Raw genomic sequence first — 13,424 nt, 5'->3', positions numbered from 1 at the left:
AAAAATGATATAGATTTTTTTATTTATCACATTCAAAACTAATTTTATGACCTTCCAAAGTGACCAACCCTACATTTTACCGTCACTAAAAGTTATCATTTAATACAAAAAAACAAAGACAATTTTCAAACAACAAGCACATTGTTTTATTAAAACAATAATCTTTCCTTTAGTCAAATACATATTTATAGTGCAATAAACTGACAACAGCATTATGGACATTTAAAATGTACCATTTGTGTTGCTATGGTAACCAATCTACATGTAAATAATCACCAGAGCACACAATCACGCCTTTTATAAATCTACGAATTGTATTTTCAATCAAGTGTTTGTTTAAAGGCAAACACAACATTAATTTCACTGTTTTGTAACTAGTTAAACAATAACAATCAATAATGTGTGTGTTCCATGAACAATTTGCTTTTTTTATTCAGTTACATGTGTATTTAAGTATAATGTAACCTCAAACACAACAGAATGGAAAAACACAGCATTGAAACGTGTTGGTTGAAAGTACACTTGGATACTAAATGTTTCAGTAAATGAAATAATCATTATTATCATTATTTCTGATAGAGAAAAATAGAAAAAATAAACAATAACTTAAACATAAAAATTGTTTGTTTTTGTTACTATGGAAACAATGTAGCAAACAAACAAAAATATAGGATTTTCATTGTAAAACATAAATAAATACAATATACACACTGATTTTTTTCCAGTTTTTCTGATAGGCAGTCTGTGTCCATAAGGTGAAAACAATTGCATGGTTAGATCTACATGGAACAAATGATTTTTGTTTTGTAAATATGATATAAAAAACTTGAAAATAAGCTTGTGCAATTAAAACAACAAAAGTTTGCATTGAACATTTCAAAACCTGTATCAACTGACACATTAAGCAATCATATACATGTTTTAGCTTTCCTAGGAATAGAGGATTTTTTGCATTGTTTGTGGGAAAATATATCACCCAATACCTTGGCAAAAATAAACACTGATACATGATGTATGTAATTGTTGTGGCACCATCAGAGAAGATCAGATGCGCATCTTAATGCATCTTCTTTTTTGGGGGGCACAGTCTGTTTTTTGTTGCTCACCAGTAGCGCGTTTCTGACATGTCAAGTTTTTGGTTCATCTATGCGACAGAATTCACGAATTTTTTCAAATAAATACCACTGATGGTCCAGATCAAGCCCTTTCGCAAACATTTCTTATGGCAGGTTGTCACAGCTCACATTAACATTCACTTTCGAGACCTTCCTGAGAGTGATTCTGACTACTGGTGATTCACTAAATTCCCTGCATTCCACAACACCGGGATGCTCCGCTGACACATGGAAATTGATGAAATTTGGTGACATTCTTTATGTGGTGAAACAATGTCGTAAGGCAATCCTTCCTGTCTTAGATAACAACAGGATTGGAAGAGTCCCCCACAAGCTGGGGGATGTTGTGGCCCGTCCTTGACGATAACCCCACAGACGCAGCGACATCAGACAACATTTCTGCATTGAAGTTTCTGTATCAAGATTACCATTTAATTAAGAAACAATTGCAAAATATAGTTTTCCTATTATCAAATTATTATTTAGTTGTTGTTGTTGATGTAATAGAAAACTACAAAGTTTGAAGGATGATTTTGCATGGGATTTTGTTTGCCATATCAAGAATGTCATACCAATAAAACAGCTGAAACCATTAAAATGAATATTTATTTTCCTGTTACAAGACATAAAGTACCTTCACACTATTTTTAATTGATTAATGTTTTATTATTTTTATATTTTATTACATGGCAGAACTACACAACTGGATAGACCTATGGGAATGCAAACAAGGTTTATCAAGAAGGATCATGCAGGTCACATACACCATACTGTGATAAGGAATTTACCTCCACTTTGACTTCCAGATGCCAAAGTGCCAATCTGGTGTAAACTTTGTATGTCTTATCAACATAAAGCTTCGTGTGATGATTCTGTGTAAACCTGAAATGTTAAAAAATAATTATTAAAAAAGGTCAGGCTACAATTTAGAATATGTATTTTGTAGTAATTGACTGACTCAAAAATGTTGACTCATTTCAATATATTATTTTAAGAGAATTTTCCTTTTGGGATTGATACCAGAGTAATTTTTTTGTTAACATATTTACTACATATCAATATGCTTTACCATTTTGCAATTGCATTACTGCAAACAAATATTTTTAACAATAGGTTTAGCTAAATTAATTTCTCAACATTAAAAAAAGCTATCAGAAACACAATAACTAAGGGCTTGTTATTACCTACAAGAACACTCCACAGAAGGTACCAGATGACTATGTTGTTTTTATTTTGGCCGCAACAGTTGTCACACTGAAAGTGAGAATGCTGTTCGCCAAGACCGTAACTTCCCAACCTGTAGAATATCAAATTATTGGTTATTTATCTACATAACACTTTTTTTATAATAATAATTATTAATTAAATTTGTGCTTAAACATATTTAAAAAGTCAACCTTAAATTTGTTTTGTTTATCAGCTTCTGCCACATGAAGTTCAGACTTTTCAATTAACGCAGTATCTGATGTTTTTTTGACAGCTTCTATATCAATATCAATATCAGACTCATGGTTTGACTCAAGGTCACTTTCATCACAGGAGTTTGAAATTCTATCAATATAGCTAATCTAATGGCTAAATAAAAAAAATTATACTCCTATATAGTATAAAGACTAGTCTTATACTATATTGGGGTATATTTTTTTTCTTAAGCCATTATATTAGCTATATTGATAGAATTTTAAACTCCTGTGCTTTCATAATCATGTACCACATCAAACAAATCTTGAGTAGCGCCTAGCGGGGTGAGAAGTTTCAAAATAAAGTTCATTTACATTCGATAAATCATTTAAATTTAAAAACGAAGTGTCCTGGTCTTGTGAAATTTCACACGGAATAGTGTTGGTGTTAATAAATTGAGACATGATATTTTAAAGTCAAATTTAAATCTTCCACCATTTCATGTAAACAATTCAGTTGCTATCGTACAGTTTACTTCCGGGTCAAACTTGCGAGTCGCGAAAATTAATCACAAAGCCAAACTACACATATATATATTTCACTTACCTATTTTAAGCATGTGGAAATATCATTTCCGAACCTTCTTCGGTTGAAGACATCCATTAGTACACGATGTCATTTTGATTTACAGCGTTTAATAGCCATTGAAAATGAACACTACGAGACAGGTTGCGCTACCTGTGAACTGCACAAACGAAACAGTGTCTTTCAAGGGGAATAATTTGAATTAAATAAGCGGATTACAAACCACCAATTGTGCCAGTGTTTAAAGGACATATTCATGCTATATTGTGGAAATTTTCAAAGCATGTCATAAATTATGAGCCGAGAAATTGTATGAAAAAGACGAAATATCCAGCGCATTTTCGTACAAGATTTTTATCTCGCGATTTCCCGACATAAACGTCAGCGTACACAAGACTGATTTTCGCTGACGACGTCACATATTATTGTATGACATCATTAGTGTATGACGTCATCATACGCATGATACAGCCAGCGCGACTGATTTTTAAAAGATCATCAACATTTGGTTAAGTATTATTTTTCACACTTTTTAGCACTGTTATCGATAAATCCTATCCGTACATTCAAATTATCTATCATTGTTTCTAAAATAAATTCATTTTTTTAGAAAATTGGGAAAAATAGTGAATATAATGATGAATACTGTTACTGCGGAAAACAAGCCTTTTCTGACGAAAACACGTGGATATAAAATTAAGAAATCATAGTTTTAGTCAATAATGCTTATTTCAGATATTATGCAAGATGGTACTCTTGGTATTGAGTTCATGCGATTATATGCACGTTAGTGGTCCTTAATTTATGGCAAGTAACCAAATTGCCAAGACACTACGGCAAAATACGAAAGAACATTCACACATATTAGAATAAAGCTAGGGTAACCGCATTGGAATGGTCTATGCTAAGAACTGGGGATTTAAACCGGTTTTAGAACACTTAACCTCACACTTGGCCCAGCAATATTCCTGATACATTTAAGTGTAAATAAAATGTAACCTCAGAGCATTGCAACTCAAATTAAACAGTAACTAGAGACAGACAGACAGACAGACAGACAGACAGACAGACAGACAGACAGACAGACAGACAGACAGACAGACAGACAGACAAGTTCACTCCTACATGTATATACCCCTCTATACTTCATTTGTGGGTGTATAACAAGGGACAAATTTGTCACAAAAACCAGGTTTTCAATTTGAAACAGCTTCTCTGTTGACTAATTTTTACGTGTGTTGAAGTTTTGTTTAAATTACTTCATTTAACTATATCATGTTTTATGTCATTGAAGAAGTGCAAATGTGTTACTCATCAAGTTTAAATGTTAACATAGCAACAAGTAATGGTTAGAAACCAAGTACTGTTGGATGTGTATGTGAAAAGTGAACAACGGGTCCAGGTAAAAAATTGCATAACAGGTGTTAGGAATAATTTTTGCCAAAAAACGCAATCATCAATAGTAAAATCATTAGCAAAAGTAACCCTGAACTTGACCAACATGACCATTGACCCCATTAAAAGGGACCTTTTCAGATGTTTTGACATGTATTGAAGCTGTCATTAAATGCTGTACATTGTATTTTGATAAATTTAAACATTTGACCTTAAAATCTCCAGTAAAAAAACAAGAATAAAATTCAAAAAAGAAAACCAGAGGTCCTGAAAGGCCAAAAGTCGCTCACCTGAGATAACAAGATATTATTGGGACAAATCTTCTGACCAAGTTTCATGAAGATCGGAAAATAAATGTGGCCTCTAGAGTGTTAACAATGTTTTACTATAGCCATATAAGGAAAAATGTCCCACCCCCTGGCAGCCATGTTTTTCAACCAACTGGCATCATTTTTGAACTCGTCCCAGATATTATTGGGATGAATCTTCTGACCAAGTTTCATGAAGATCAGACAATAAATGTCGCATCTAGAGTGTTAACAAGATTTTACTATAGCCATATATGGCCAGGAAAAATTCCCCGCCCTTTGGCAGCCATGTTTTTCAAGTGAATGTACCCATAATCAAACTCATCCAAGATATTATTGAGACCAACCTTCGGACTAAATTTCATGAAGATTGGACAATAAATGTGGCCTCTACAGAGTTAACAAGGCAATGTTGACGCCGCACAACGCACAACGTACGTCAGACAAAAAGGCAATCACAAAAGCTCACGTTGTGCTCAGAGGAGCTAAAAAAGTAACCCTCAACTGGGCTCGAACCACTTACCCCTGACATCCTGGAGTAGAAAGTCGCCCGCTTAGACAACTTGACCATCAGTGCTCATGCTTTAAGGGGATGTATTTTTAACTTAATAGTATATTAGCAATCCTTGTAGTTTCACAAAACATAACGACCACAACAGAACTTTCTAAATTATTCAATCATCTCGTGTTGCAACACTTTATAATTTTCAGGTTTCAAAATCGTCAAAATATGCATATACCGGTAATGGATATTTTAGAACAATGGTCAATGTTCAGTATGACTAATTCCTCACAAATATCAGAAGTAAAAGGAAAATTTGCGAATCTGAAACAACTTTTTAAAATTTTGTCAATTTACCAAAACGTTAAATGTCACTTTAATGTGACCTATGAACATACTAAATATTGAAGGAATTGATCCAAAAATAAGGGCTCTATGAAGAAAAGTATAACAAGAGCTGGTAGAGGACAGCGCGCTCGACTATTCGAGGGCTTAACAGTATAACGTAAGCCATCATGGAGAGGGGGGGGGATATAATGTGGGTGTGTGGTCATTTAAAAGATGATCTTTCAAAAATAAGGGAAACAATTTTTAAATTTTTTTTTTTTTTGGGGGGGGGGGGATTCTGGGGTGGGGCATGGGGGATGGTTTGGGTGGAGTGCATTGTGATATGTCAGGTAAGTGTTGTTTTGTCAAAGTATGAATCAAATGTGATCATAAATAAAGAAGTTATGGCAATTTACGCAAAAATTATTAATTTGACCTTGAGAGTCAAGGTCATTTAAAGGTCAAGGTCAAACTCAACTTGCCAGGTACAGTAACATCATGATAGCAAGAAAGTATTTGAAGTTTGAAAGCAATAGCATTGATACTTTAGAAATAAATTGGATCTAAACACAAAATATAACAAAATATTCAAAGTTACAAAGACAATAAAGGGCCATAATTCCGTTAAAAGGCCAACCAGAATTATTCAACTTGCCCAGTACAGTCCCCTTACGATAGTTAGCGAGTTTCCCAAGTCTAAAAAGCAATATCTATGATACTTTAGGAGTAAAATGGACCAAAACACAAAACTTAACCAAATGTTCAATGATCTAAGTATAAAAGGGGCCATAATTCTGTCAAAATGCTTGATACAGTTGTCTGCTCTTGTTTATAGATTGTGGTCATGATGGTAAAGAAGTATGCAAAATATGAAAGCAATGTGTCAAGGGACCTTGAAAATATTTGGGGTAGTACGCAAACTTTAACATAGATTTATCAATAATATGCATAGTTAAGTGAAAAAGGGCCATAATTGTTACAAAATGCTTGATAGAGTTGTCTGCTCTTGTTTATAGGTTGGGATCATGTTGGAAAACAAGTATGCAAAATATGAAAGCAATATGTCAAGTGACATTAAAAATATTTGGGGTGGTACGCAAACTTTAACATAGATTTATCAAGAATATGCATATTCTAAGTGGAAAAAGGGCCATAATTATTACAAAATGCTTGAAAGAGTTTTCTGCTCTTGTTTATAGGTTGGGGTCATGTTGGTAAAGAAATATGCATAATATGAAAGCAATATGTCAAGGGACCTTGAAAATATTTTAGGTGGTACGCAAACTTCAACATTTGCACGCTAACACTAACGGGAACGCCGACGCCGGGGTGAGTAGGATAGCTCCACTATATATATTTCATATATAATTGTCGAGCTAAAAATCTCACACGGAATTACATATTTATGACACGGACAAGGTCATGTATGGCCATTTTTTACCTTTGAACTCAAAGTGTGACCTTGACCTTGGAGATATCGACGTAATTCTTTCGCATGACACACCGTATAGTTATTGTGAACAAATGTACCAAGCAATTTCAAAATTGTACAAGTCATGACATAATTATGACCAGGACAAGATTATTTATATCCATTTTTGACCTTTGAACTCAAAGTGTGACCTTGGCGTTGCAGATATCGATGTCATCCTTTCGTATGACACATCGTCCAATGATGGTGAACAAATGTGCCAAATGTTTTTAAATCTCACAACGAACGACATAGTTATGGCCAGGACAAGCTGATTTAGAAATGTTCCGCCCGCCCATCCATGGACATTCACCAAACTAATAACCAGTTTTTTTTTCTTAGGAAAACCTGGTTTATAAAAGGTTATTAAAGGGCATTCAATTTAATTACCATTTACTTACTCAATGGTAGGAAGGAGACCAGAGCAACAGAGTTACAACTTTTTTAGGAACTATGAAATGAAATTACGAACAAGTGTCAACTACATCCCTTTTTTTAGAAGAAAAGGTTTAAGAATAAAGCATCATATACTTAATATTTTAGATCAGCATCGTGCAAATACAGGAAGAACCAACAATATTGGGTGTAAAAGATCCATGTTACATAGCTTGGTTGTTTATGTGACTGTAACATACATTGGAAATAAATGTAAGAGAAAATGAATGTAATACCTAAAAGAATAACCGTATAGACTATGGTGATAATTCATTAAACAAAAATTAAACTAGTAATGACAAAAAGCTGCCTGATCTATACACGCATATACTATTCGAAATAAATAAAAAAAAGCTTGAAATAAATCAATCTAGAAACGCCCGTCATAGAGAAAATATTAATTAAGTTTAACAATATAACCCCGATGACCTATACATGTATCTGAGACAGTAAACTTAGATTGGATGCAATTTTGCAGGACAGTTTCTACATTCACCTCTGAAAGTAGTCAATCCGAAATCATATTATTTTAAATCACATGAAAAAGGCATTCAAAATGGCAACGCCCATTAAAATGTCAGTAAAGTCTGGAATTACAGGCAGTTGCGAAGACGCAGGCAACCTGTAAATAAACTCTGACTTGAATCATAAGGATGAAACAAACCTATGATTTAATTGTTTAACTGAATACTTCATCAACTAAATGCACTGGTAAAATGTTCTTCAATAAGTTTGAAAGCGGTTTATGTTTAGAGCGACGCTTAAAAAGATGTGTAGCTTCTTCTTCAACTAATAACACAGTGACTCTTGAACGCCAGAATGTGATTCCAAGGAAGAACAGGTCAAGGATATTATCAGATATTCATGTCATGCTTTAAAAAATATTGTTTCTGCATTTTTTATAAATATTTTGTTAAGACATGTCTTACTTTGTGTGTTTGTTTATCTGTAAATTTTTAAAATAATTTATGATTGTTGTAAATGTCATAGTTAATGATCATTGTATACATGTAATCCTAAACATTGTTTTTATCATAGCGGTATTTGTTTGTTACTAAAATGAAAAAGACAATAATATCATATATCAGTCTTAATTCATTATTATAATATAATATATTATAATGTGGAAAGGGGTGTTTTATGTAAACAAACATATATTTTCGCATCACAGAATATCTAAGATCTCCAATTACTGGGTAAATATTTGAAAGTAAATCCTCAAAGGGGAATAAATAAATTACAAGGGCTGTTTGTAAAACACGCATGCCCCCTCCCCCCCCCCCAAATGGGCTGTCAGTTGTAGTGGCAGCCATTGTATGAATACGTTAGTGTATGTGACCTTCACCTTTGAACCAGTGACCTGAATGTCAAAAGGGGTCAACTGCCAGTCATGATCAATGTGCCTAAGAAGTTTCATGATCCCAGGCCTAAGTGCTGTTGAGTAATCATCTGGAAACCATTAACTGTTTTGAGTCAATATGACCTTGACTTTTGACCTGGTGACCTGAATATCAGTAGGGGTCATCTACCAGTCATGATCAATTTACCTATGAAGTTTCATGATCATAGGCCTAAGCATTCTTGAGTAATCATCCGGAAAATATTTTTACTGTTTCCATTTACTGTGACCTTGACCTTTGACCTAGTGACCTGAAATCAATAGGGGTCATGTGCTAGTCATGATCAAAGTACTTATGAAGTTCCATGATCTTAGGCCTAAGCATGCTTGAATTATCATCTGGAAAACATTTTACAGTTTCCCGTTGTTGTGACCTTGACCTTTTACCTAGTGACTTGAAAATCAATAGGCGTCGTCTGCCAGTCATGATCAATGTACCTATGCAGTTTCATGATCCTAGGACTAAGCGTTCTTGAGTGATGATCCGGAAACCATTTGGTGGAAGGACTGACAGACCGACGGACGGACCGATATGTGCAAAACAATATACTCCCTCTTCTTCGAAGGGGGGAATTAAAACAATGTAAAAAGGTAGTATAAAAGACAAAACAGCAAATTACCAATGTTCAATCTATGCAGGTTTTGATAATCAGAAAAATAAATCACCATTCTAAACGATCCTATCACATAAACAATGAATATTGGAAGTGTTTATATCTTAATCAAAACAAAATACTTGTTTGGCAGTCTCTTGGAGCTATTTAAGTAGTAGTGACTTACTCCAAATTGGGCTAGAATTTTGTTAAACTTACTTATATGTGGGTACAAATCTTTCAAAATCACTTACCATATGAATTTTGATTATTTCAATGAATCTATCACTTGCTGATTCAGTAAGCCTTATTTGTGCCAAAGAAGGCGTAAATAAATTTTTCCAAAGTTGCAGAGACCTGGATAACACTTATTCCCCAAATATGAATACCGGTACAAGTTTTTTTTCTGGAATAACACAGGTTTTGTCGTTATGGGTCACAGTTTTTTTTTCATACACACTAAATCACAATTTTCCACTTGATCAAAAGAAGTTTGGGCACACCTTTGAAGATAAACATAGAATCAAATTGTATGGCATTGTAAAAATGAGGCAATAATCAAGAGATATACTGTCAATATGCCATTTAACAACTCTAATGACAAGGGATTGTATTAAATTTTTGTCTGCAAAATATATAAGTAATAAAATACATAATGTCACCATTGTTAATGTATAGCTTAAAATTTGTATATATATTATGTCTGTTTTCAGGAAATACACTTGATATTTATTGCAAAAAAATGAAACATTTCCCAGTTTATAGAAAAGGGATTTGTTCCCCATTAATATAATCTTAGTTAAGTGTCAAATTCAGACCTCGGAAATTTAGTCCCCCTTGTACAATGTTGCAATTTAAAATATCAAGCCATCTTAAGTCTTTCCTGGAAAACTTCAATAGGCACATAATATTAAAATGAAACAAGTTGTTTTTAGCGAGGCTGTTTTCGGAGAAAACACGAGCTATTGTCATAGCCAGCTCGCCGTCCGCGTCGTGCTAAAACCTTAACATTGGCTCGTAAATCAAAGTGCTTTCACCTACAACTTTTGAAACTTCATATGTAGATGCACCTTGATGACTTCTACACGCGAAACACATTTTGGGTCACTAGGTCAAAGGTCAAGGTCACTGTGACCTCTAAAAAAATAATCTGACAACCTTTTGCAGCCGAGCGTGGCACCCATTATGCGGTGCTATTGTTTGAGGTTTATTATTATTTTCTTTTTTCAATTCTATTTTTTCCATTTGTCTGATGTTTTTATGTACCCCAGTCTATACAAGAAGACATATTGTTTTTGCCCGGTCTGTTTGTTGGTTTGTTTGTTGTTTTGTTTGCGTCAAACTTTAACATTGGCCATAACATTTGCAATATTGAATATAGCAACTTGATATTTGGCGTGCATGTGTATCTCATTGAGCTGAACATTTTGAGTGGTAAAAGGTCAAGGTCATCCTTCAAGGTCAAAGGTCAAATATATGGGGGGGATATAGTGTTTCACAAACACATCTTGTTTCTTCTTTTTTTTTCTTCTTTCCCCGTTCTTCTCCTTTCATAGCTTTTTCTTCTGTCTTATATTTTTCCTGTTTCTTCTTCAGTCCAGTAACTCCAGTTTCAGATGAACATTTCTGAAATTACTCACCTTTTTACCTTTTATTGTAGCTAATGGTCAACCTTTGACCTCTTAATTTAAAGTCATCTGATCTACATTTTATCGGAAATCTTTTATTATTTTAATACCAATAGTTAACGCATGTGTTTTAGTAATACCATTCAATGAGGATAAACACAATACTTGAACAATACAAAATAATACAAAACTGAACTTAATCTATAATGAATTGCAGATTCAGAGATGTGTGTTATGTAAGAAGGATCCGGTGAAAAATTATCTTAAGGAAAGTTGTTACATTATACCACAGATAAAATATTTTTGAAGGTTTTTAGTCTTAAAATTGATTATTTTCTTCTAACATGCCCTTTTATTTCAAGATAGAATACTTTCCTTGCCAGAGTAAAGAGATCTGGGTTCAAATCCCGGCGGGGGCTTCAGAGAAGATGCATTTTGCGACAAACGATTGTATTTGCTTTCAACATGCAAATGTATTGAAAATAATCTTTGTTTCAACATAAATCAAAAGACATCAAACTAATGAATGGACATCATTTGTTGTTGAAGAGCCATTATTTTATGTCCTGGGTTTTGAACAGCAGATAAGTGTAGGAATGCAGCTAATTATTTTTTCTTACTTATAGAAAGGGTTTGCACATTTGAAGTCTGCAACATTGCACAAGGGGGACTGAATTTCCAATGTCTGATTTTGACACTTAACTAAGATTATATTAATGGGGGACAAATCCCTTTTCTATATACTGGGAAATGTTTCATTTTTTGCAATAAATATCAAGTGTACTTCCCGAAAACAGACATTATATTTATACAAAATTTAAGCTATACATTAACAATGGTGACATTATGTGTTTCATTACTTATATATTTTGCAGACAAAAATTTAATACAATCCCTTGTCATTAGAGTTGTTAAATGGCATATTGACAGTATATCTCTTGATTATTGCCTCATTTTGAAACAAGGCCATACAATTTGATTCTATGTTCATTTTCAAAGGTGTGCCCAAACTTGTTTTGATCAAGTGGAAAATTGTGTTTTAATGTGTATGAAAAAAAAACACAACTGTGTCCCATAACGACAAAACCTGTGTTATTCCAGAAGAAAAAAACTTGTACCGGTATTCATATTTGGGGAATAAGTGTTATCCAGGTCTCTGCAACTTTGGAAAAAAATATTTACACCTTCTTTGGCACAAATAAGGCTAACTGAATCAACAAGTGATAGATTCGTTAAAATAATCAGAATTCATATGGTAAGTGATTTTGAAAGATTTGTACCCACATATAAGTAAGTTTTACAAAATTCTAGCCCAATTTGGAGTAAGTCACTACTACTTAAATAGCTCCAAAAGACTGCCAAACAAGTATTTTGTTTTGATTAAGATATAAACACTTCCAATATTCATTGTTTATGTGATATGATCGTTTAGAATGGTGATTTTTTCTCTGATTATCAAAACCTGCATAGATTGAACATTGGTAATTTGCTGTTTTGTCTTTTATACTACCTTTTTATATTGTTTAATTCCCCCCCTTCGAAGAAGAGGGGGTATATTGTTTTGCACATGTCGGTCCGTCCGTCGGTCTGTCAGTCCTTTCACCAAATGGTTTCCGGATCATCACTCAAAAACGCTTAGTCCTAGGATAATGAAACTTCATAGGTACATTGATCATGACTGGCAGATGACACCTATTGATTTTCAAGTCACTAGGTAAAAGGTCAAGGTTACAGCAACGGGAAATTGTAAAATGTTTTCCAGATGATAACTCAAGCATGCTAAGGCCAAAGATCATGAAACTTCATAAGTACTTTGATCATGACTAGCACATGACCCCTATTGATTTCAGGTCACTAGGTCAAAGGTCAAGGTCACAGTAAATGGAAACAGTAAAAATATTTTCCGGATGATTACTCAAGAATGCTTAGGCCTATGATCATGAAACTTCATAGGTAAATTGATCATGACTAGTAGATGACTCCTATTGATTTTCAGATTACTAGGTCAAAGGTCAAGGTCACAGTGAATGGAAACAGTAAAAATATTTTCCGGATTATTACTCAAGAATGCTTAGGCCTAGGATCATGAAACTTCATAGGTAAATTGATCATGACTGGTAGATGACCCCTACTGATATTTAGGGGACCAGGTCAAAGGTCAAGGTCACATTGACTCAAAACAGTTAATGGTTTCCAGATGATAACTCAACAGCGCTAAGGCCTAGGATCATGAAACTTCTTAGGTACATTGATCATGACTGGCAG

At 33.8% G+C, this 13,424-nt stretch overlaps 1 long non-coding RNA gene across 1 annotated transcript; it reads right to left on the bottom strand.

Annotated features, from left to right (window-relative positions):
- Positions 1–33: 33 nt before the first annotated feature.
- LOC127832315 (uncharacterized) lies at positions 34–3,519 on the bottom strand. The gene is made up of 4 exons (XR_008026779.1): positions 3,123–3,519; positions 2,300–2,412; positions 1,904–1,997; positions 34–1,528 (listed from the first exon to the last, which is right to left on the bottom strand). It is a non-coding gene; the product is annotated as an uncharacterized LOC127832315 (long non-coding RNA).
- Between the last annotated feature and the right edge of the window lie 9,905 nt (positions 3,520–13,424).

Source organism: Dreissena polymorpha, chromosome 5, assembly GCF_020536995.1.
Source record: "Dreissena polymorpha isolate Duluth1 chromosome 5, UMN_Dpol_1.0, whole genome shotgun sequence".
Lineage (NCBI taxonomy): Eukaryota > Metazoa > Mollusca > Bivalvia > Myida > Dreissenidae > Dreissena > Dreissena polymorpha.
Note: the sequence above shows the minus strand (reverse complement) of the source record. Positions and strands in the feature narration are given on the sequence as shown.